At 40.1% G+C, this 26,755-nt stretch overlaps 1 long non-coding RNA gene across 4 annotated transcripts in view; it reads right to left on the bottom strand.

Annotated features, from left to right (window-relative positions):
• Positions 1–26,755, bottom strand: part of LOC128139419 (uncharacterized) — a 73,836-nt gene that overhangs the window by 27,625 nt on the left and 19,456 nt on the right. For all 4 annotated transcript variants that reach the window (XR_008234377.1, XR_008234374.1, XR_008234375.1 and 1 more), the window contains exon 3: positions 8,335–8,531. This is a non-coding gene — a long non-coding RNA (uncharacterized LOC128139419). The remainder of the gene's footprint in view (positions 1–8,334; positions 8,532–26,755) is intronic.

Raw genomic sequence — 26,755 nt, 5'->3', positions numbered from 1 at the left:
ATTCACAGAAGCATCACGGAGAGCTGTTCAGAACAACTCCATGTAAAGGCAAGTCCCTGGAGCCAGGTAACAAGCCAATGTTCCTGCTTAAAAAAGTGAAGCTCTCTCCCCCTGCCTATACTTTTTGATGTCCCAGTTGAAATTCCCTTCAGAAGAGCAAACATTAAAAAACACCCTAGATTGCTAAGCCATGTGAACTAGCCCTACTGGTGACAGCCATATGCCTTTGTCCATCTTTCAGGTTAACCTGAAGAGAAATTAAACTGGACAGACCTGTGAAGTTTCTTTAAAGTTCAGCAGGGGAGTTGGAGGGGAAGGCTTCAAGGACACAGAGGTCCAGCCTGCTGCTCCTGCCCTGCTAACATCTCCCTCTGTACAAGCCTCAGAGCACACAGTCCGTGACTTTCTCTCACATCCCCGCAGAACTACTGGATGGTACTAAACCAGCAATATTAAAAAGCCTGTGAGCGCCTCACCAAAAATCTTTGCACAGTATAGGAATCTTGACTCAAATGGACCGAAGCAAAATCCTTACTTCCCCCTCTTCACTAGACGCAAATACAGAGAGAGGGCAAGAGAGGGGAGTAAAACCAGCCTAACGCTGCCTTAGACAATTCCAGCAACATCAAATAGATCAAAAGAACCACATGATCTACTAAACAAACAAACAAAAAACCCCCAAACCAAAAACCCAAAGCAACACCCCCCACAGCAATCAAGAAATCATTGTGAACTTTTATGCACTTAAAATCCACATATATTTTTCAGACTGCTGAAACTGGGAGATGATGAAAGCATAAACTACCCTTCCTCTCATTCCAGATTAAAATGTGAAATAGAAATTGTTAAATTTTGTTAAAATACTCAAACTAAGTCTTGCTTTTAAAATTAAATGACAGACCACAATCTGAAGCAGGAAATTCTATATTCCTTTATAGGTAATTACCTTACTTGCTGTAAACAATGCATTTGGCATATGTTCAGACAACATTCCAGCCTGCAAAAATACTCAAAGAAACCAAACACAGGTATACACGTTTTCAAGCCCTAACCAACATTTTTCATTTCCCACCTCCGCATTTCCACAAATTTGTTCTATTGTACATATTAAAATCTTACATTTGCCCATGAAAGACCTTAAATCAACTCGGTTCAAGTCTTTGAGCCGGACCTCTTTCTTTTTCTGCCAAGAATCTGGAGTTTCTTTTGGCTGCCAATAATTATTCCGTTCCTGTAGACAAAGACATAAATCCGTGCTGTTCTCCATTTAGATTTGTCTTTAAAAATTCCATGGGGACTTCAGGGGAAAACTTTCCATTCAGTTTCTCTCTGGAGTTTCCTGAACTGACAGTTCAGACATCAACTTGTCTTTAATATTTTGCATTTTTGATCCTTTTTCTCCCCCACTTGGAAGAGCTCAGCAGTTCATAAAAAAAATCTTACCAGATATTTTCCATTCAACTTCTTTTGCCCTCTGAGTTTCAGTCCTACTCCTTTCCTATCCTAACCAAGCCATATGACACAGTGAGTTCACATAGCTCTAACCAAATCTCCAAAATAAAGAGCAGCAAAGTCCCACAGAAAAGCATTTGAGCTAACACACACACACACATCTCTGCAGGAGATAGAAACATTAAGGATAGGTAAAAACACGCTGTCTGCATAAAGTTTGCCACTGGAAGTATCAGAAAATAGATCTTCGTTAGCAGTAGAGCTTGTCTCCCAAGGTGTAGTATCACCAAGCACCCCTCAGTTTGGGTACTTGCTGAGACTTTTAGAGCATGCAAACTTCAGCGAGGTTGATCACAAAAGGGAGCTGATACTTTTCACTTTCAAGAGGGAAAGCAGGTGATAAATACACCCCGGGAGAGCCCTTTCCTGGGGTCAGGGGGGAGGCACTGCAATGGTCATCAGAAGCACCAGGGTCCCCAGAAGTCAACATGAAGGACTCCTAGCCATGAACACGAGTGGCTGTAGGACTTTTCATGAGTATCAGGACCTTTCAGCAAAGAGCAGACAAGTTTGGTCACTCCTGTTTTTGCAAACCTATACGCTATGACACGCACCTACTCTGAGTAGCAACCAAGACAACTGGTTTTGTCACTTCTAATTTCAAAGGCTGTATGCTACACACAATTACCCCAAGGCAATAAAACATGATCTATTTCAATTTAGATTCGATCTGCTCTTCCATGCAGGCAGCACAAAGAATATTGTAGCATTTAATCAATTAGAATCATAGGATCACTGAATCATTTAGGTTGGAAAGGACCTTTAAGATCGAGTCCAACCGTAAACCTAACACTGCCAAGTCTACCACTAACCCATGTCCCTAAGTGCCACATCTACACGTCTTTCAAATACCTCACATTAAAGTGCACATAGTCAAGCTGCAAGATCTTAATTAGCAGCTCCATTAATATCAATGCAGTGAGTACAGTCACTGCTAAGAATAAAAAATAATAAATCTACCACTGTGCATATTTCATCTGTACTTCGTGAACTAAGCATAATCTAGTGGCATCTCAACATCCTTACTAAAATCGTTTGCAAGCTAGGCAAGTTGCATGAAGTTCAACTATTTATGAAGTTCATAGCTATACAGAGCCATCTATTTCTAGCCAAGGAACAGAACATGAATTTCATAGATCCTGGAATTATTTCATTTGTCAACATCACCCTATTCCTTGCCCATCAGAGCTGAGTTATTTCAGCAGCACTTTTTCAGAACACCTGAGCCAGCAGGTGCTTTAGGCTATATAGAAACAACTGGAGAAAGGCAGCCTTCAAACCATGCAAAGCCCAGAAGTTCTTAGTTGGTGGCAATGCTCAGTGTGTTTATCCTGAGCTAAGAGAAAAGAAACAGGGTCTGCTGGACCCTCCCGTAGCCTAAGAATATACCCAGGGTACCAGAAAGTGGGGTGAGGCTGGCTTGGAGCTGACTTCCACGCTGCCATAGCTGGGCAGCTCTCAGTACCCCAGCTGCCGGGGTATGACTGTACGAACTGCGGGCTGCCCTGTACCACACGCTTAAAACCACCGCTAGCAGAGGTGCCGTATGCCCGCTTGGCACCTGTGGGAGGACAGCATCGCAACCGAAGCACAAGAAGGAGCTCTTAGCAGCCTTTATCATAACCCTGCATTAGGTCTTGTAATAAGCACATCCTTTCCGCTTCCCCAGCGGTACAACCGAACAGTGCAATCTATCTAAAACATAGTGAAAGGCTGGAACACAATGAGACAAACTACCTTGTGATGGTATGATTTTGGGAAACGTGCTTCACCGCAAAGAGAGAGACTCCTAAACAACGCGGGCTTCTGCGTTTACAGAGGAAGTGCTGTCATCTTTCACAAAGGAGCAAATGAAGTGCAGAGAGTCTGTCCAAAGCCAGGATTACAGCCCATCTTTCTGCAGTATTATTTTAACAGCCTAACAACATGACCAAGGCAGCAACAAAAAAATCCCCTATTAACTGTAGCAGGAACAAAACTGGATCCTCCCTCTCCTGGAGTGGAGTCAGCATTGCAAACATAAGGCTTACGCAACACAGCCTCACTCTACTCTCCCTTTTGGAGAGGTAAATAAGGTGTAATTTAGCTATCATATTATACTGTTTAAAATAAGCAAGCCCTCAGCTTCTCTTCTGAGGTACTTTGTAGTTATAGACTGCAATGCTTCGCTGAAGTTTGCTTATTACATAAAGTGGTTGCTACAAAAGCATATCTCCATTTAATTCACCCTAACATCCTTAAAACCAAAGGTCAAAAATACAGAAACAAAAGCCTAACTGTAGCTAAGTAGGTCTTGGATGGAGCCCAGAGCTGACAAGAACCAAAGTTTCACACAAGAATAAAAGAAGCTTCAGCTTTTGTGTTCTGTTTAATTAAATGTGCTTTATAAGAGAATCAGTTTACAAAAAAAGGTTTTTAAAATACAGAACCTAATTTTGAAGAAAGCCTGAATCAAAGAAAAAAAAGTGTTTGCTCACATTTTAAGTTAATGTATTTTTAGAGCTTTAAAAATCTTTGTTTGCATATGAATGCATATTTGTGTGGCAGATGTCCCACACCTGTTTGCATTTTGCAGGACAGTTGTTTTTACATGTTTTTATCTCAATCATAGCACAGAGAAAATTCAAATCTAGAATCCCCTCTCTCATTTCAGGGGCAGTTATGACTGAAGTCCACATAATGTGTTTTTCTTCTCTTTCATTCAAAGCAAACTCTTTTTTTCTTCTTCCATTTAGATATAGGTCTTCAAAGTAGAATAGCTTGTCACAGACCTTTAAATTCTCCCACACTGAATTAGAATCAGGGACAGTGAGATTTACTGCATAAAAAGAACTCTACTTTTGTATAAGCATCACGGACAACCGCTGCTCTCTTTCACTGTATCATTGCCACAGTTTAACCCCAGCCAGCAACTAAGCACCACACAGCCACTCGCTCACTCTCCCCACCCAGTGGGATGGGGGAGAGAGTGGAAAAAAAAGTGAAACTTGTGGGTTGAGATAAAGACAGTTTAATAGGACAGAAAGGAAAATAACAACAGCAACAACAATAATAATAATAATAAAAGAATTGGAATATACAAACCAAGTGATGCACAATGCAATTGTTCACCACTCACGGACCGATGCCCAGTTAGTTCCCGAGCAGCGATCCACTCCCCACAGCCAACTCCCCCCAGTTTATATACTGGGCATGACATCACACGGTATGGAATACCCCTTTGGCCAGTTTGCCCGGGCTGTGTCCCCTCCCAACTTCTTGTGCCCCTCCAGCCTTCTTGCTGGCTGGGCATGAGAAGCTGAAAAGTCCTTGACTTAGACTAAACACTACTTAGCAACAACACACTGATGTTTTCAGTTATCAACATTATTTTCATACTAAATACAAAACATAACACTATACCAGCTACTACAAAGAAAATTAACTCTATCCCAGCCAAAACCAGGACAATCATCAAGGAAGTGTTTACACTTAAAATCAACAGTATATTATCTTTCTCCTTTGGAGGATAAGTCAGTCACCTCTCTTCCCCCTTCACCTCTCCTTTCCCTCACTAGCAGCTCTTTGAAACTTTTAATACAATGTTTTTCTAATATTTCACTGGTAAACCTCAAGGTCAGGTCGCGACCTCCAAACAAGCAACAGCTCTACCCAAGGACTCCCACACATTCATTCTTCCCACAGTCACTCCCTATAGTACCAAAACTGGATGTTAGGCAATTACCTAGAGCAACTATGTAATCAAAAATGTAGAGGGAAAAAAAAAAAAAGAAAAAAAAAAGAAAAAAAAAAGAAAAAATTCTGCTTCACCTCTGTGTTAAGAGTTTATAGGAAGAAAATTACAATACCTCAACTTAAGTTTAGAAATAAGGAAACATGATAGAACTGCCCTCCTCTTCATGATAGAAAAAAACCCCAACCCAAAACACAATCAATGCAGCATGTTGAGCTTAACATGCAAGAATGATATTGTCCTGGGTGGTGCCAAGAATCACTTGGACCAAGTCACTTTTGCATCTTGGCAGAACCCCACCTCAAGAAAAAAAAAAAAAAAAAAAGCTCATGCCTACAATCAGCAATTTCCCACAGATGACTTGCTGTGGTAGCTATCCAGATTACCTCTCCATGGATCCAGTCCAAAACTCATTACTGGCAACAGGCTTTTGAAACAGCCCTGTATGTTTTTTCACAATGGGAAAGTCTATATTTAATTGATAGACTGGAAAGAATCTTAAACTCTTTGAAGTCTGAGATTAACAAGAGAAAAGGACATAACGTTTGCCTTTAGCTTGGCAAGTGACACCTGGGGGAAAAAACCTCTGTGATGTAGAAATAATGCAATTTATACAGTGCTCAGTATGGTGCAAGTACATCAGAGGATACCTTTACAATTAAAGGCCTAGAGGTAGCAAAATTACTGGTTGCTCCCTATTACCAACACAATTTAGTTATTAGACTTTACAAACAAATCTTTCAGAGAAGCATGAATGGCGTTCAAAAAATGAAAAAATTTAATTAAAACAATTTTACTGAATTTATTTTAGCACCATGCTTGCAATTGCATTCAAGCAGCATTAACAAAATAATTTAATATCAAATAAAATACGAAAATATACAAATCCTGTAATTTCACCATTTTATTGTTTTAGGATTTCATAATCTATTTAGAATAAACTCTGCTCTAGCTCTTCAGAAAAGTGGCCATATTTGAAGGAATTAGCATTTTTAGTAGCATTTTAGGCCACAGCACAGTGGTGGAGTAAGTCATTACTCAGCTGATCCACATAAAAGCTGTTTTGCTTATTTAGTTTTCAGCGGGGTCAAGCCACTGAATTAGCTCGCAGTTTAAACAAACACAGTCAGCACAAGTAAAAGGGCAGGAAAGCGTGGCCAAGGAAGAATGTACGAGAAAGACTCCAGCGGTCACTTACACTGATGAAACTGAAGATGGAATTTCACTATTAAATGCACAAATAAGTAATGCTAAATATAGCGAAGTTTTTTCCAGTTGACACAAAATAATGATTCTAAACCTAAAGCAAATTTAAGTAAGAATAATATAAAAACCCCACACCCCACAAATTCAGGATGTTACCTCCTTTCAGGAGGTTGTCTCTCCTCAACAGCATAGCCTACAATCAGTATTGTCATGCAGCGGAGGATGTAACTGTGCGCTCCACCACCCTCGGAAATATCTCTCTGCCGAGGGAACCATGTGTACGAGGAAATGCTACCCTCTATCGTTTGACTAGTCTGAACAGCTAATATCTCCTTAAAATGATCATTTTAGGAGGCTAACTCTGCTTTTCTTAGAAATTACTACACAAATCATGAGTTTACCCCCACAAACCTGAAGTGCCGGTGTTTGTTACTGCACAGCCAGACCTCAACCTTCTTTTCACTCATCAACTTACTCCTTGGCTACAGCACTCTAATGGGCCCTGTGACTCTGGCTTGCCCTCCGATTCCTTTTTCCAAAAGGAAGGCAAGCCAGAACCTGAAAAATAATTACTGCTTCAAATAATTGACTTTTTTTTTTAGCTCTGCCTAACAGTTGAATTCTTTTTTGTCCATTTTGTTGCAAGTACTACTTCAAACCCTTACACAATCTTTTACCATTCTTCTGTTGTCTTCCCACTCCCATCACTTTCCAAACCCTGATATTTACACTCTTAGAACAGCTCTTATTTCAAAGATTTTATATTTAAATGCCTTTGCTAAAGAGCTGAAGCAGCAGGATCTGAAGACATAAGAATGCTATTGCAAAAGGAGCTGGAAGGCGATCTTTGAGTTCAACTGTATTATGAAAATTTCTTAGAGCACAAAAGGTGTCCCCTTTCATAAATAAGAAAAAAAGAAAAAAAAGAGGAAACAATATTCTTTCTGTGAAAGTCACTGCTTAAGAGCTGCAAAACTACACTTCATGAGGATTTAGACCATGCCAGCAGGATATTAGATTTAAAAGGAAAATTTTTTTTTTCAGCTTATTCTACATTTAAAATGAGAAGCTCTACTTGTCTAATGGCAAATAGAATGAAAGAAACACAGGGAGGAAGAGGAAGATTCCCAGGACAAAGTACAAAGAATAATACAGTCTGGGGGGCAAGTGGCAGGGAACAGCAAGTGGAAAACACAAGGCAAATACCTTTGTATCTTTAATTCAGTTAATTTAGAGATGGAGTTAATCAGTGTTGACACCTCTGATGGGTTGACACCCTTTTGGGTAGGAAACAAGAATTGAGTGAATCTTAGAAAACAAGAACCAAACATTTAAGGTTGATTTTGATTAAATATGCTACTGATGTGTCAACCTGAGGATGTCTACACTGTAACTTGTATGTACCACCACCTATAAAAAAACCAGCACGACAGGTCTGTTTTAATCACTGCTTAAGGATGAAAGTATTGTAATGTATTATTGCTACTATTTAAGTTTCCCTCAAGCCAGCAGTGCAGCTAAAGCATATTGTAAGGCCCTTCTGACCTCAGTCAGAACATGAGACACTGATGACATGATATAATGCTATTATTTGTTTACTGACACCATAATGTAAAATATGAAATACAGGTTGTCAGAAATACAATCAACACAGAGCTCACAATATTCCACCCTTGTCCTCCAGATGATTTCCAAGGCAGGGAGAGTAAACAGCCTTCTCCCAGCTTTCTTAGTTTCCACAGCTGAGAGTGTAGGATGTTTACAGTACCTGTCACTCAGAACTCTCAAAAACCAGACCAAATGTCAGCAGACCTAGTACAGACTTCATCACTGATTGCTGGAAACACGCAGATGTCACGTAAAGGGAGGAAAAAAGCCCATACCCATGACTATTTTATACCACATGAATCCAAATCAATGTTAAGTCCTTTGCGCACAGGTTGGGAGGTGTAAGAAAGAAGTTCAAAATAAAGCTGAGTTTTTGCATCTCCAGAGGGCAGCCACTGTTATTGCCACCGTGGTATTGCAAGGCTTCCTGCCAGTTCACTCCGAAGTACTCCTGAATGTCTTGAAGTTGTGCCTGCAGAGAAAAGAGAATTCACCATTTTAATGAGTGCACATAAATACACTAACAAACAAACAATCAAGCAGAAAAACTGTATTTGCATTCCATAAGTAAAAGTAGTCACGTAATTTTTCCAAAGGACTGGAAGCTTTCAACACAGTTTAAAAGCAACAACCTAGAGTGCTGGCTTAGAGGAATGCCTACAATATTTGGCTTAGTATTAATAATTGGAGGAATGATGGTTCTGGGACACCTTTGAATACTGTGAAAAAGAGGATACTTTTAAAGACATGCCTTGGTAAATTAAAGAGTTCAGTATACAACAACAGATTACTTAACAGCGGTCTAGGTATATTTGAGATTATATTTTCAGATTAAGTATTCAGTTTCCTTGAATATATCACCTCTAAGGGAAAAGGAAAAGACAACATAAAAAATGAGAATCCAATCATAAATAACAAAAAGTTTTTCTCTTGTAGAACAAAAGCCAAAATGCTCAGAAGAGAAAAAATTCCACTTAAACAGGTTTTAGCACAACATCAGAAACACTTTTGAGACAAGATTATTAATAGTTTCTACTTTAAAAAACAATGCATGTGCAAAAAACCCCCATGTGCAAGTGACTGGGCACCTGAATTGTCTTACAAAATCACAGCAACCTACTTTAAGAAAAGTTAATTTGCTATTGAAGAGGCAGAGGAGCTTTACCCGAGAGCTTAACACATAGAAGGTTGCCCCAATACTGGTACTGTTCTCGCCATTATATGAACACCATTTATAGCACAGTATATTGGCCAGCTTTCTGAAGAAACTGGCATAAAGTATGTTTCAGTTGGATGAAAGTAACTGTACAATTTTCTCCTCTACCATTACCCGCATCTCATTCCAGTACTTCTGAAAATCAGGACACATATCTAAAAGCCCAGTTCTTGTGGCCACAAAAAAATCACTGGTGAGGATCCCCTTGGTTGAGGCAAAGAACTACAGCAGCAGGAGAAGGAAAGAGGGGAACTATGTAATTGCACTGCCCACTTTAGCATTCATAAGAAGGCCTAGAGATTTACAGGAGCCCGAAAAGTTGAAATAAATCTGAAGGTACAGATCACCTTCACCTTCCAGTCTGCTACAAAATAATACAAACTGCAAGGGCAAAGAAAGCAAAAATTGCAAGAATTAAAAAGTTTCCTTCTCAAGCTGTCTGTCCTGAATAAATCAGTTCTCTAATCAGCAGGTAAACAACCTACACTAGTTCTGCGCTCAGAAGATGCATTTCTCCTAAAGAAACTCCACTAATTTTACGTGTTGACTGGGGCCATGGGTTGGATCTCTCAAAGACACACAGCAGAAGAGGGAAATCCCTGTCCTTTAATCAAGCAGCCAAACCAGTCAGAGTGCCAGGAAAACCTGCAAGAAACCCTGGTGTTGGCTCAGCAATGAATCCAGCAGAAGAAACAAAAGCATGAAGTACAGAAAGAAAATCATGGAGCTGTACCCTCAGAGCAAGGAAAAAAAAAAAAGGAGTAAATCTCAGAATAATCCAGGTGTGAACACATCTCAGGAGGTTGTCTAGTCCCAGCCACTACTGGAGGCAGGGCCAGCTTTGAAGTCTCATGTGAACAGCTGCTGGAGACCTTACATTCCTCATTCAAGGTTTTCCACATTAAGTACGATTTGCAGAAGACATTTCAACCTTTTACAAGAGAGAGCAGAAAAATAACATTGTGGTAGTCTCTGACTGAATTTACCACAGTACTCTCAACCTTTGGCAGCCAGGCATCTGATATTTCTATTGTTCACAGATCTTATTTTGATCCTCTAAGGGCTATGATGAAATTTTTTTTTATATTGAAGTGGTCAATCATGATATCATCTTGATTTGCATCTTTTATTACTGTTGGTTAGAATTTCTATTTACTATTATTTTATTTTTCTGGTACAATTAAAACTTCAGGGCTTAAAATCAGACAGTTGACTTTGAAAATGTTAACCTATGTTAGAGCCTCTAACATTAAAACAGTTTTCCCAAGTTTAATACATGGAAAATAAATGGAAAAAAAAAAATTACCCCCCCCCCCCCCCAATAATCCAGTATGTCCCTAAGGCAAAAAAAACCCCTAACTACGTAAATTCAGAGAGCATGGATATTGTATTTGCTAAAAAGTAAGTAGCAGGAAAAAAACCAAAATGCCTGCTTTGGCTTTTTTTTATAGCAAGAAAGAATTCTGCTTTCAAAATAAGTCTATGAACTATTGGAGCTGCTGGCCTCATAGCTAAGAAAATTTATGAGAGCTAGCGCAATAACAAGCAACATGCTGTCAGCACACAGAGGAAGAAAACTTGTCAAGGCAAATGATGCAGTGACAAGGAAATAAACAGGTGAAGGAAAAAACAATCCAGAAATTCAGAACAAGAAAAATCACAATAAAAACTAAGCAATATACTATTGTCTCATACTATTATGGAATCCCAAACACTTTTGAGACTTACTATATATTCTCCGGCTTCAGCATTTAAATGAATGACATAAGCGACTTAGACTTTAAAAGCCAGTTTTGCATATATACTTCAGATATGCTTCCAACCAGATAGTCATAACAACTTCAAGCAATTTAAGGAAATCTTCTGGGAAAAGCATTTATATTCACCACAGTACTTCCTATTCTGAAAGGTTTACATTCAAAACAAGCGACAGGAGAACATGACAGCAATGAAATGATTACAGTAAGCACAGGTCCACTATATTTCTCCTGCTTCTCTGTTGACTGCCTTTGACTTCCAAATCATTTCAGGTGACTCATTTTTACCAGTATTTATGAAGTCTGAATGATGCTTCTAAGGTGAGATACTTGGGGAGGGGTAAGAAGTTACACACAACACATCCCTTTGCCAAAATAGATGCCTACCACTTGCTAGGCACAGTTCCTCATCTATGTCTAGGTACCCAGAGAGCAGCAAAAAAAAAAAAAAAAACAAAAAAAACAAACCACAAAACCCACCAGCTTTCATTGCAAAGCATGTCCTTCTATAGGTGTCTGAGAAGAAATAAAGCTGGCAATTTGCCAGCAAGTCCTGCACAAAACTAGGCTAAAATTCTGCAGCTGAGGGAGTTAAAGGAAGGCACTGCCTGCACAGATAGCCACACAGGTGATCATGGTCTCAGCAAAGCTATCTATCACAACAGTAAGGATAAACTGCTGCAAAAAAGCCTTCTCCTCCAGATCTCCAAGAGGCAAGGTGTTAGTGAAACAGTTATTTAGCTGATCCTAGAATCTGCTCTCCCTCCCTTGCCTTCATTATCCTACTCTTGAGGTATATGACTGTGAACGATAATACAGAGTTTTACAAAAGAAGCAGCTGCTGAAAGAATGCAGTGCAACAACAAAACCCAACGACCCCAAAACCCAACTGAAGCACTGCCCTGCCGTCACCTGGAAGAAAGAGATTCTGAATTGCACAATGCAGGCCACGCTATAAAGAGACTGCAGTCGTTCATTTGCTTTCATTTCACAACGAAGCACGAAACGGAAGGACTGAAAAGAAAACCTATTCTCTACCCTTTTTAGCAAGTTAGATATTTAATTTCTTGTGATGACAAGAAGTTGGGTGCCAACATATGCAAATTACTCACTGCTCACTTTACAGAACATTTGTTACAGTCAAGAACCACTCAACTATATCAGCCAACAGCAGATGACTGGAAAATAAAGAAAAATGACCCTCAGTTTGTAAACAGGGAGAAAATTATCTATAGCGTGAGGTATAACATCTTTACAGCTTTGTTGGATGAGCTGACATCCTGCTACTTTCCATGTACTTGTACCCCTCTGAAAAAGCTTATCTTTCTGCTACCTCTGCATCAGACACACCACTGTGGGTGGGACCTACCAAATGGGGAAAGTATCACTGAATGTTATGAATATTATGGCATTAGTAAAACTAATGAGGCATTATTTATATGGTAAGCCCTCTTATACTGCCTTTTACAAACGAAAAAATTTCAAAACGGTCTCCAAAACCTCCCTCAAAATTCATCTCCAACGCACACAGGGAAGGCTAATCTGCCTACAAAGAGGCTACCTGATCCACCTGCAGTGACCCACTTGAGGGGCAAAATACTTGTGCTGTAACCCCCCTCCTGAATACAGAGAGCTTAAAAAGCAGCAGGCCTAGGGAAGACTGCAAGGTATTTAAAACTCTTCCTTCCTTGCCTGGTAGAGTCCTGGAGTAAAGACTGTGTGGTCTTTTACATTTGGAGATATATCCCAAATCACCTCTTTCACTGAGCTGCCACCCCTCGAAAAGCAACCAGCAACATACGAAGTACACCAGCCATGTCAATTTGAAGCAAGGACTGAGATTTGGACTTGGGAAGGAGCAGACAGTGGCGGGCACCCTTAGAGCTTAGCTAGGGTCTGGTGGATCCCCCTTCATATGTCTCCATCCTCAGGTGGCAGCTGTGAAGACCACAAACCGCTCACTTCTGCTGCTCTCCTACTACATGAAGCAGCATTTCCCTCAAAATTGCCAAGTTTTTCCTCTCACCTGCCTGCTCCTGGAAGGGCGTGCAGCTTCAGTGAACAACTTCTGGTCCTGGTAACAATGATCTGTTACTGACTTTCTCCAAAAAAACCCCTGGCATGATTCTAAGATTACTTCAAGCCTGTGCCAATGAATTCTATGTTTTTTCCTGTCCTGATCATTCTGTGTTACATTTTGGATACGTGCACTTACATATCTGGGTATGTAAGGAGGAACCCCAGGGTCTCTGTTGGATGGGGAAGACCTAAAAACAGAGGTGGATCTCAGGGCTTTCCTTTAGCAACTGTATGTGCCTTCGGCTTCGAAGAAAGAAAACTATCCCATTCATTTCCTTCACAAGCCTTGCAGCTCTTTAAAGGGAGGGGATAAAACATAAAATAATAAATATGTTTCATTTGCTATGTAACTGCTATAAGACACACACAGAATAAAAAAAAAAATCTGAAATTAAAGTCCTTAGTACATTTTTAAACTAGCCAAAAGAAACGTTAGTTTCAGTAATTTTAAACTTTTTTTTCCCCTGGGGAGTCAGAAGCAAGATAGTGGGAGAAGAATGGCCACCACAGAGAAGCAACAAAATACAGTGGAACAGCCCAAAATACAAATGCAAGCAGACTGTGGATAGGTAACTGCCACCCCCCCATCTTTCAATGAAAAACATTTCAAATACTATATGAATATATAAACTGCCACCAGATGTCAGTACAGCCCAGAGAATTGCTAGTTCAACCCTCCACTCCAGGCTGATAAGGATATTTATTTAACACACCCCCAGCTGTCCAGGTACACAAATCCAGCCCTGCCATCAGTCCTGAATGGAAAGAGTCACACAAAATAGGAAGTCTCACTTTCATAGGGAGAAGCAGCCCCTGGTGCGTGCTATATGATCTCATTTGCATGTTATCAACTTGCAAAAAATGAAATACAAAGCTGGAAGAATAGGCATCATTTTCTACTGCTGCAGGACATCAAGAACCAGCTTGGTATTAAATAATCTCCAATTAAGGTTCAATGCCCTCCTTCCTCATGCTCGTCAGACTAGCTATGGCACACGTCTTCGCCCCACACATTCGCATTCCCTCTGTTCCTAAAAAACTTTAGTCTCCTTAGGTTATGCTGCAAAGTGTTGGGGAATATTTAGCAACGAGGTTGCTAAGCTAAATAAAGCTTTTCTGCAAAACAAGCTTTCGCCTGATTGTCCTTGTGGTACAGCAGAGGCTCCCTCCACCTTCTCCCTGTCTCATTGATTTTTGACAAGAGTTGTAAGGAAAGTGTCTCCGGAGCATCTCCAGCTAAGGCGATTTTACTTAGAAAAATTCTAACAGCAGCATTTATCTCATTTCTTCATGCAAATAAATATGAAAATTTACAATTTCTCAACGGTAGAAATTAGTTTCAGCAAGACAAATGTGGCACAAACATTTTTGCTGCTCAATGTCCAAATTCAGTTACGCACTTTGCTACTAAAGCTAATAACTAGAAAGTTTCACAGGCTACTTAAAGGGCAGGACTTACTTTAGACCATTAGTGCATAGATTAAAAACAATCAAAAAAGGAATGAAACCACTCCTCCATCCTAAATGTAACCTTTATCATTTAGTCTTCACAAGAATTTTCAGCTTTCCTAGTTTATAGATTGAGCTTTCTATCCTACCACAATCAACAAGTCTTACTCTGAAGCAAAAACACATATTAAGAGAACACCAGAATTTGTAGAAACCAAGCAAAGAATTCTCAGCTGACATCCTGATTACTGTTTTGTGAGAAATATGCAGGTAAGCAAAGCAACAAAAATACATTGACCTATGGAATTTTACATTAGGAGAACTTTGTTTTTAATTCATTTCTAAAGTACAAGAGTAATGTAAGAAACCAGGTTTATGGTTTTAATGCTGGCTTATTGCATGACTTTACAAAAACCTCTCCAATTTTCTTACCAAATGCAGTTAACTCAGTGCACATATATTCTTACAGTCCAACGTAAGAAACTTTGAAAATTACATATTTTAAGGAAACTTTATGTTAAATTAAAAACCCGTGAACAGAAAATGAACTTTTTAGGCTGACAGCTAGGAAGCGAATTTGCTGAAAAATCTCTGTCATTCCTTATAGCGCAGTTTTAGCACAGCTCTGAGGCTTCAACTTAAGTTTTAAGCCTACCGCGCTCTTAGACTTCCTTTGTATGGTTTCATATCTCGAGTAAAATTGGAAGAGCAGCAAAAATACAGATAGACAGAGTCTTTTTTGGAGCATTTACGTTTTCTTAATATAGATGCTGGACAACTTGGATATTAATATCGAAAAGAAAAATAAAAAGCAGAGAGGCAGACAGCATCCTAGAAGATTTACCTTAATAATTCTGAAGGGGAGATGGAGTACAAACTACCTAGTAGTTGAGCAGCAGCAACCGCAAAAAATGAATCTGAAGTAAATCGCTTCGCAGGAAACCCCCAAACCACTTAACATGGTATCAAAATTATGTCCAAAGGAAAAGCGCCTCTAACTTTGTACCAAAACTAAGCCCTGGAACCTCCCTCCAATTCAGGTGAGCTATGTAGTCTCAGAAGTTTCTCTTGGAGGAGTCTGATCACAGACTCAGGAAGGAAGGCAAGTTTTGTTGCAAACCTGACTAAGTGCTTAATTAAATATAAAACCTACAAGCATGTTTCACCTTGCTTTTGAGTTTCATCAGGAAACCTTTGCACAATTCCTATTTTGTTCCATACAACTGCAAGCCTTTGTCAGGTTAAAACAAGAGGTAATTTATGTGCACTCTCTAAACTGGAATTTTTAATTCATGAGTCTTGGCTCTAATTGTAGCAAAGACCCTTGAGGCTCATAGTTTCTCTCTGTTAACTTCTCTCCCTCAAATTCTCTACACGTAAACACTTGTTTCTACAACAGCTCTTCTGCAAGTCATTTTTCCCCCCCTTTTTGCATGTTCAAAACATGGAAAAACCAACCCCAAGTGCCTCAGTTTTACACGTGCCACTTGCTCAGTCCAAGTTCAATATGCCCAGGTGACAAGTACTATTCTAGTCACTCTCTCTTCAGGAAATCTCAAGAACATTACTAGCATCAAGAGTACATGACTGAACAGCCAGCTTGCACACTGTGCCAGAATAATAGAATAGCTGGCCCCTTTTCCCTAGGAAATCTAACTTCTTCAAAATCAAAGTTTTCAGAAGGAAAGAAGAATTTCAGCTTCTGCAGGAGCAAAACTGCAAAGCTGCACTTAAAAGTTACTTAATACTTCACATCAGCAGCAAAATTTGAGTAGAAAGAAGCTTACAGTCAGTTACTGTTTAGTGCAACTTCATTTCCTAAAATCTTTGAATTAAAAGTTTACCCTTGAGCGTCAAAGGGGTTTTTGCGTCCTTCTCTAAATTACCTAAACTACGTTCAGCTAGCCTCTAACATTTCCTCTACACCCACCAGGCAGCTAGCTCTGCTGCTGAATGAACTGCAGCAAATGGTATTCAAGCTGTGAGGCTTTGATAGAGGCTGGCATTTCAGTAGTTACAAGGCAGTATTTGCATAACCGACCAGATGGAATATGGTGGATGCATCCTTTTTCCTCTACTGAAAAAAGTTTTAGATAAAGATGCTTTTAAGAAAGGGAAATTGCCAACCTAAAATGTTGTCATTTTTACGTGGACAAGTAGGAATGAGGTTTGGCACAATGCTTGAAAGACTTGTACAGTCAATTTTTCTTGCCGCTGTTGGTTTAAGAGTGCTATTAAATTCACAGAGCAAGAATTAAGCAATGCAGGAAGCATTTCCTATTGCTAATGCTTAGGTTACTATAACCATGTTAAAATAGTTTTGTTGGTTCATTTCTTTTTAATGATATTCCTTTTTTAAGGATTTACAAGTAAGTTTTATGGAAATGTATGCATTACTAGGGAATTTCCATCCTTTAGCTATTTTCCCCATCTTAGATCCTTCAATCTCCTCACCTCTTCATTCACTACCCAGATTTTCATTTAATCTGTAAGCACACCACTCGCCTCAAGTTTCACTTTTCTATTTCCATCCTAGACCTTCTTCAGGTTAACTTAGCTAACGGTGTTCTTGCCAAAGTCCAAAGATATTTGCACTATTCCATCCCCATGCATTTTGAGTTGTCAATCATCTTTTCTGTGACAGCCCAGACCTAGCTCTCTTATTCAGCTACTTCCCCTTCGCCCCCCATCAGAAGATCTTCGATTTGTTTTTACAGCGGAGATCCTGAAAAGCTCTTCTGGACATTCAGTCTCTGGGTGATCTACTTAGCAATTTTTTAAAAATTGCCACCCTTGTGAACATGGTCCGGAAAACTGCCTCTACTTCAAATCTGTGTCCAATGGTACATATGAAATCTTTCTTCATCTCTCCATTGCTTCAAGAAAAATATGCCTGCCAACTCAAACACATCATTAATGCTTGCAACTCCACAGACCCAGCCCAACACCCAGTCTTGCAGATTCTTTATGCCTAAAATCTAAATTGCAGCCCTTTCAACTGATCCTTACATTTCTGTCCCATCCAGTGACTCTTCCTCTTCCAGGTTCACTTTTACACAACGTTCTCCAATGAAGGAAAGGCAAAAAATCTTGCTGTGACTCCCATTCAGAAAACTACTCCCAGAAAGAATAGTCTTAAAAGTCATCCCTTTACATTCTCTTATGGCTACCCCTTCTCAGTTGAATCAAACAGCAGCTACTGTCATGGGCTAGGCCTGTCAAGGTCTACAATCATCCTTCGCCCCATTAAACCACCTTCTCTACCTCCAGTTATCACAATGTCAGCCTCTGCCCCCCACAGTGCAGTTTTTCCTCAAGCCTCATTTGTGGTTTCCTCTACGTTGCGTCTTAACAGAAATGCAATTTCCAACTCCATAGCCTCCCGCACAGTCCTCCTCCTTCCTCTTCACGCTGCCTACAAAAAAACATTTAAGCAATGAACTGGTGTTACTGGCTTACCAGCCCCACCAGTGCTGCCTTGCCCCGTGCTCCCCCCAGCACATCCACCCGTTGTGATCCAGAGCTACATCAGGGATCGCACAGAAACCACGATGCTCAGCACCACCGCACGCTGCAGTCACACTAAACAACTGACAACTTTTCTAAGTTATTTAGCCCATTTTAGGCTCAGGCTGCCAAATTAACACCACCAAAGAAAAAATTTGAGAGCAGTAATAGGTATTACTTGAAGCAGCAACCCTAAAACTGAAAAAAGGATTTAGACTCACCACTTGAACATAAAGATAGTACCAAAACTCACCTGAACATACTTCCTTTTCTCCTAAATAGGCAGTAAACTTAAAACTTCTTCATTAGTATTTCAGTGAGGCTCATCACTATGGTATGTGAGCAACCCATGAAGATCAAGTTGCTCATCTGTATTAAACAACAGTTGCTGCGGGATGAAAACAAGCAGGGCTTCAGTTTTACAGAAACTCAGCTGAGGTTTCTGTTTGGCAAAGACGATGTATTTGAAACAAGGCATGGATCCAGATCCCATTTGATCTGGTTTTTCCTGATGCATAGATTTCAGGTAAATTCAATAGTTCCTCTCCCTCCCCTCCACGCAACACAAAACTTTTCCCTCTGTGTACTAACAGGATTAAGTGTCACATTTAAATTTCATCAAACTCCACTTTGTTTTCTCACCCCCTCCCTGAATTAGCAGATTACTGCTGAAGCGGGCAACGAACACACGGCTTCTCCCACTCGTTAACATCACGGACACACTGTGGCACGAATCCAAGCTCTGTTTTCCTGCAGAGGATATAGCTTCTGTGGACATGAACAATCTCCAGCGAGAGCTTAATGCATCGGCCCATTTCCTCTGTTGGAAGGGAGTCTCCCAACTCACACTCTGAACAAACAGAGTCCCGGAGCCAGCCCATGGACAGTGTTTACAGAAACAGCAATGTCACCGATAGGATACTTCGGAACAAAAATAGTATGAAGAAAAAATTAAGCAAGCAGCAGTTTGGGGTTTGGTTTTGGGGTTTTTTTTTCATTAAAAAGTAGTAAATTAAGCATTAGTCAAATGTTGATACATTTTTTTTAGTTATTTTATATGAAGGCTTCTTTAAAAACCACATCTATTTTACTGCGGTTAAAGTAAATCTTATGCTGAACAAAGGAACTGAAAGGTACCAATTTAGCAACAGTTCTGTATTTCCATCCCCACCTCTCCTCTTGCTGCCTAACTTATACATGTACAAATAAGGGGCTCAAATAGTGCCAATACAAAACAAAGGAATACTTTTTGGTTGTGGTTTTTTGATTTATTTTTTTTTAAATGCACTGAAAAACTTTGTATTTTCACAAAGTTTGGGCAGTCTAAAGGGAGGGGTAGCTGAAGCATTTACAAAGGTTCTGCACCATCTGTAATTCTTCATATATGCACTTTGACAACCCTATTTAATTAGCATCAACCTTTCAACACTTAGCATGCTGCTAAGTATTAGCCTATTTTTATTTTATTTATTTTAAGGAAGTGGAACAATACAGTGATCATCAAAAATAGTACATCAAAATAGTACACGCTGTACCCTATATTTAAACAAATAAATACAGACAACTATAATCCAAGAGTGGGATATATAAACTCTAAGCTTCACAAAGTTCATGAGAATTATAACTTTCGGAAAACCCCGTCCATCTGGTAATTGAAGAGTTTTCAATCTCTGTTACTAACACAGGAATAAAGCAGAAAGCTGTTCTCTGCATGCATTTTGCCTACGAATCAAACTCCTAACATCATACGGTCAATGTATAAGACAAGGCAAGCAGGCCTAAGAGAAAAATGCATCACATTTTTTTTCTTGCTTCTACCTCACTTCCAGCCCTACAACCCGCCTGATGACTATGACAGACACGGCTGGTAGGAAGCAGGAGGCAAAGAAGCATCAGTTAGAGGCAACGTGGATATCCAGGTTCCATCCGAGAAGCAGGAAGGAAGAAACCCGAGGGTCAGCAGCAGAAGATAAGGGCAGAGACAGGCTCCAGCATAAGAATTTTCGTAAGTAAATGGCCTGGCAATGGAAATAATATTTTTAAAAGTTTCCATGCCTCCTCCCCCATCAAGGCTGCTAAATCGCATCCTGTTGCCCTGCTCAGGGCTGTGAATCATTGTGCTAACCTGGAATGGTGCCACTCACCTCCAGAGCTTCTCTCTGCTACAAAACTTAGCAGGCTACTTCTCACAAAAAGTAATTTACAAGAAACCCCTTCTAGTCCCAACCATCAAGCAGTGGACAGAGGCTTTGTTTTCCTTCCCAAGTCTTACAACACCAGTAAATCTCAGAAGCAGCATAGGAAAAAATAAAATAAAATTAAAAAAAAAAACAACAAAAATCAAGTGACCACCTACGGTTCTGCCTGTGCCCTTCCTGGCTAAAGATGAGAGCAGGCAGCTAGTATTTCAGATTGCTCGATATAAGTGACCTCTCCAACTACCACCCCATATTAACTTCCTGACCAAGCTAAGTGAAAGCCTGCCAAATATTAAAGGGAGAAGAAAGGGATGTAAGCAGCTCTGGTACTTCCTTTCTGGAGATATTTTTGACCAGCGCTGCAATTCTACGGGTCTTATCTGAAGAACTGACATGTTAGGCAGGGTTCAGCAACATCCCGATTTTACCTTCTGCGCTAAACACAAACCCGAAGAGAGGGCTGATGGCAAGTGCCACACGGGCTGTTTGTTAGGAGGCTATGCGAAATAATCGGGGCGCCTTGTGAGGAGATGAAAGAGCCATGATGTCTACCTTCTCTCCTATTCTGACATGTTTCCAGCTAGAAATACCCTACTCTCTCTTCAAGGTTGCAGCAACTGACATTTGCCTGCTCACAGCCCCGGCAGGCTGCACAAGCTGCACTGAAACTACCACAGGACAGTATCAGAAATTATTCTGTCGTCACCATTAGCCACTTCAGCAGAGGTCAAAAACCAAATTTAAGCAGCATGGTAACATATACACCCTCTTCATAACAGAAAATCTGTCCTGGTGCTGTTCATCCCAGTGTCAGAAAACTTTGTTCTCGAGAGCCCAGCAACATGACACCTTCTGCCAACACAACAGTAATGTCGAGAGATGCTAAAATGGGAACCGAAGAGGAAGTTGAAAGTTAAGTTAGGTTCAGATTTTAAATTTTGTAAACAATAAAATCCTCCATTCTGAAATGATAAATGTGGAAGTGAAGACTGCATAATGTTGTTTTACATCACGCATCTTAAGATTCTTTAGAAAGGTAGACGGTTGACACAAATTTTCTGCAGCAGAATTTACTGCAAACAATAGTAATTTCTCTGACCAGATTTGAAAGCATACACCTTGTTTTCTAAAATGCAAATATTTTGCTCTTGTTAAGTTTAAAGTGACTGGAAAAGGTCCATTAGTTACTACTTTGGTCAGCTCAAAGAAACTTTCGTCCCACCAGCAGATAGTTCTCTCAAGAGGAGAAAACTGGTTCCAGCAAATCAATTCCAGCAAATTAAAGCACAGTATTAGCGACATAAAACAAAATGCAATCAAATCAGAGATGATTTATTGCTTACAATGAGAACTAGAGGGTTTATACCTTCAGATGTCCTTTTCAGTAAGCAACTGAAATTCAATGCAAACTATTTCTCAATATATAATGGATGTCACAACCCTGATTTAGTTCATGATGCAATTTTTAGCACATGCTGTTTCCACTCACATACTTCACACAACAGAACAGATTTGCTGCAGCCGCGGAAACATCTTTAGAAAGTTAAAAACGACTTACTTTTAAAGCAAAAATGCTGTATCCATACATTAGAAGTTGAACTGTACAAGTTTTATTAGGAGCTACTGAATCTCTAGGAACAAAGATACTTCACTAGTATCTAAAACAGACAGCAGACACTTTGCAGATGCAGTTAGGAGCATTTACTTATTCTACAGCTTTCATAGAGGAGAATGCATATCTGCATATAACACTATCTTGTAACTCAATACCCCTAGCAAGTGCAGTCTGCCACCGGTGTAGAAAACTTCCCTGCAAGAGAAGCATTGACAATGACCAAGTCTAGTCACCCATGTTCCCATATATAAGACAGCAAGTGCCAGAAGGTTGAGGGACTTAAAGCACCAATAACCTTCCTAGAAACATTTAAAAATCTATTTTAGCTACGATGAATGAGTACATTTAGTTAGTCTAGAGAAGTTGTAGACAATAAGCACTTCTGAACACAAGGCAGACCGCGCGCTCCTCATGGTGCGTACCCGGGCAGGAACATGTGAGCTTCAGCCCCGCTGTGCAAGCACCTTCACGAACATCAAACAGCCGGTTGGCAGTGGAAAAAACCCACATGTATAACCACAGAAAAGTACTAGACAGGCTTAGAACTGGGTCCAGCTGACACTAGTGCAAGGAAGATGCTTTCCATACCTTTATTTTACGCTTGCAGCTTTTTGTCTGTGTCCTAATGAAAAACAGTTGCCCCTTCTTCCCCTCAACACACGTCCACTCGGCAGTGTAAGGGCTAAACCAGTCTTAAATCAGCGATACTGACAAAAGATCCAAATCATTCTGAAATAACTCTATCCTCATAAGCAGCAAATGCAAAATGCCCAAGGCGAAAATGTGTTCAGTTCCAAATTTTAATCATTCAAACTCTGTACCGAAACACTGAAATGCATTCTCCTTTTCCTAAAGCTACCAATTTAATTCCATTTAACTAACGTGGAAAACCTGCAGATCTTCCTGTTGAGAAGGAGAAATGCTCAGGTTAGAAAACTTGCACATTATTTTTCGGTATGAGTTCACAGCTCCTTTACAATCAGATTTTCAACTCAGCACACTGACATGGAAGGAAGCGTAACAGAAAAATAAGATCTTTTAGCAAAGCTGATACCTGCATTCAGTTCCTCCCAGGAATGAAACACCCAACTTTCCAAGACAGCACCAGATACGTTCGTGTAACGTATCTTTGTGTCAGAAACAAACAAAAGAACAACAAGGCTTCTCTACAGATTTCCTCATACAAGACATGAAATCCTTCTGTGTAGATAGTTGCTATGGTGCAGACTTAAGGGGAAAAGGAGGGAAGATCAGAATTCTTGTTTACAGGTTTCCAATATACTCCATTTGATCCATCTTGACATTGAAACCCTTTAGCTTCCTGTCTTTAGGCTGTCAGATGGTAGAGGACAAACACAGCGTTACCAACTTTACAAAGCTCCCACGTGTTCTGCATAGATCTACAGAAAAACATCCACGTGGATTAGATGACAGACAGGAGGGACAATATAGTTCCAAAAAGAATAAAAGCCATACTAAATCCTGAGAGACTTCTCAAGGGAAAAGAGACTTACTCTGGGAATGAAATGCCAGATTATCTTTGAACACTGTCAACACTTCACCACAATGTAACACTGCACAGACCTATAAAAAAATATGCCGTTTTGACATTCTCAGGCGAAATCCTGATTCTCCCTAGAACTTCTTACACGGGTTTTATCCAAACAGGTATGCCTGGCTATTTACAGATTCAAGAAGAACAAGACAAAGACATTTAGGGTAGGATTCAACTCCCGATAAGACACCTAAACCACATAAAGACACATAAACTTCCCCTACAGTCAAAAAAGCCTACAGAAAGATTCAGCTTATCCTACAGCAGACACTTTGGGTGTAATTCAGGTCCCTAGACATAGGTATCTGCTGTCAGTTTAAACATTCTGGGACTTCCACCTCACTTGCAGTTGCCTCTGTTGTAAACCCTGCAGGTCCCAGGTTGTATCCATCAGCATTAACCAATTTTCACCAATGCTTTAGAGATCTTAACGGGCACTATGTTTAGGAAGGTGACCAGAGGGCTGCTATCCAGGCCTCAATGACTCTACCAACTAAATTTTTACCGACTATGAAGAGAGCGAGCATAGAAACTTCGTGCAGAATTATAAAACTTAAATGTTTTTCATCAGTCATGAACAGAATGCACCCTTTATTCTTTCACCAATTGACAAGAAGATAGCTATCACTTGCAGAATAGTCTTAGGCTATACATTATTGGGGTTTTGGTGCTATGTAAGAGATTTGGCCTTTGCAGTAACTTCTTTAGGGTCCGATCTTCTAAAGCAGCAGCCAAATGTAATTTCTTCCCTAGATCAATTATTCACTTGCCAGAAGATTAGACCAGAAACTTTTTGCCAAAGTCTTCTACACAAGCTGCCTGCATGAACTGCCTTAATCAACTTCTCTTTAGTATGGTGCATAAAACCCACTCATACAGAACAGGTTAGTTCTCCCATTCAGTCAGTGACCTGTCAGGTTCTGCCATATATTGTGTTTTTACTGAACATGCAGGGTGGGGTAGAAGCAACTAGAGTATCCAGGATAATTCCAAGGTTTAGGAACTTAATGATGCAATTTTCCCAAGATAAGTACAAGGTTCCCTGCACAGACAGAGATGCCTTTAAAGACCTCCAGAGGGAGATGCTGTCTAATTTTTGGCATCTAAATTGCTTCGAACATCCATCTTAGGCATCATTATTGGCCACACCAGCATCTTGCTATAGCCTGCATATTCTACTCTCTGTCAGGTTAGGAATACAAAATGAAAAAAATAAATAAGAGAGGAAACGAGACCTATGACAGCTTTCAAATTCCACAGCAGTTTTCTCGTTCTCTTTAGACTGCTATTTATTCATCCCCCACCCCCAATGCTACTGTTTGCCGTCACCTATTTCTCTTTCTTTACCTGCTTACTTTTGCGCAAAGTGTAAAAATACTATTTTCCATATCATCACATATACCTGAAAAGCTTAACTAATGCCTCAAACCATCTGCTCCCTACTGCTAGCAAACAGCCTGAACTGAAACAGTAGCATCTAATCTGTATTTGTGCTACTACCAACACAAGAAATTTGAAGGGGGAAAAAAAAAAAAAAAAATATATATATACACACTGGAGGGTATTAGCACAGACCTCTTTCCATTATTCTTTGGTTCTTCTATCTTCTGGGATTTGTTTCCAAGAGAAGATAATTAATCTCCTGGCTGTTAACCTAGAAGCCCTCCTGACTGCGTTCTGTCTACAGAAATCAGACCTTCACCAAGGCCAGAGTTGGACAGAACAACTACTAACGTTTGAACACTGGAGAAAGTATTGTCCCTTCACTGTAAGGTTTACAAGCACACACAGTCCTCCTTTCCCATTTATTTAACAAGCATCTGAATGATTCCACTAATGTAGCTATAACCCAGTTCTCAGAGCTCAGAGACGAGAGACACTGTGCAAGGAAACCACCCTGCACCCAGCGCTTCTATAGCTATACTCATTACACACAATCCACCCAGTAGTAGGAATATTTAAGAGAGTCACAACGTTCCCATGGAGAGAGAGCTGAGATCTTGTCTGAATTAATTCCAAATCTACTGAAAACAGAGAAGAGCTTTTCCAAGGCCATTTTGGCAAGTATTTCCAGCAGTAAGTATCCTGGCTTGCCAAACTGCATTTGGATTTTGCTGAACTTATTTTATTTACTTGTTCAGTATGCTCAGAGAAGTAGAAACATTTGTTGCTGTAGAGAGTTTGGCTTACTTTGAAGACCTGGAACAACACTTAAAAGATGAATCAGAGACTGACTGACTTAGGAATTTGATCTATTAACCTCAGCTCGTAGTGGTGTTGTATCCTGAAGTGTTAGAAGTAATCCGTAGCTCAGCTACTCCAGGTCTGAGACCGGACAACTCTCTGAACTCTCAAATGACACTTTTAATGCGTTATTTTTATACAGCCAAGTTCCACTCCTTTCAAAAACACCATCCAACACAAGCCATAAGACGACCCTGAAGATCCTCTTTAGGAGTCAAAACAGCACAACTACATTTTATGACAAAACCAGCATTCTTTGCTGACTGCGTAGAGATAAATCCTAAAGGCCTGACTTTCAGAAGACATTAAGCATTCCGTCTCTCTTGCTCAAAAGCAAAGTTAGAGCCCCTGAGGACACCTTTAGTTAAAGGCTGATACCCTCGCTCCCCACAGGGCTGGTCAGTGCTCCGCTTCCACCCTCTCACTGGGGCACACAGGAATGCTTTTGATCAGACGCGTCAGAGGTACGCTGGTGACATAGTTCGCCTGACAGAGTCATGCTCAACTGCTCGACTCAAAACCCGGAGTGAAAAAAATCAAAGTATTTCAAAAGCATTATCTACAGTGCTCGTTTTCAAGGTTTTGGTACCGTTTTTTCCCATGTTTGTCCATTCCACATTTTCAGCTTTACTAGCTTGCTTTTTCTCATTTTCCTTTTTTTTGCTGAGCAAGACATTCCTTCTTCATGCCTCCCTCTATTCCCCTATCTCCTAGCACTCCCCACTACCTTGCAATAGGCCAGCAACCTTGCCTTCCCTTTTCCAACACAGAAGCTACATACTAGGTCATAGCCACGGTCCAACTATCCTCAAAAGCACATACTGCTAGAGAAAAGTACAAAATACCACCCAGGCTTACATTGTGTCATTTTTCTAACTCCTCACTGTTATAATATAAATTCATCCTGGAGGCATAGCATTTCACATAATTCTTTCCTTTGCCTTTTAAAAGCACATATTCTTACAACTCCTTCAACCCATTATCCAGTAGGCACCCACAATGCGTTTTTCACAAACAGAAAAATCAAGTATAAACATACCCTAATTTTCTGATTTCTAAACATGTATATATATATA

This window comes from Harpia harpyja, chromosome 3 (assembly GCF_026419915.1).
Source record: "Harpia harpyja isolate bHarHar1 chromosome 3, bHarHar1 primary haplotype, whole genome shotgun sequence".
NCBI lineage: Eukaryota > Metazoa > Chordata > Aves > Accipitriformes > Accipitridae > Harpia > Harpia harpyja.
This window is presented reverse-complemented; position numbering and strand designations above follow the sequence as displayed.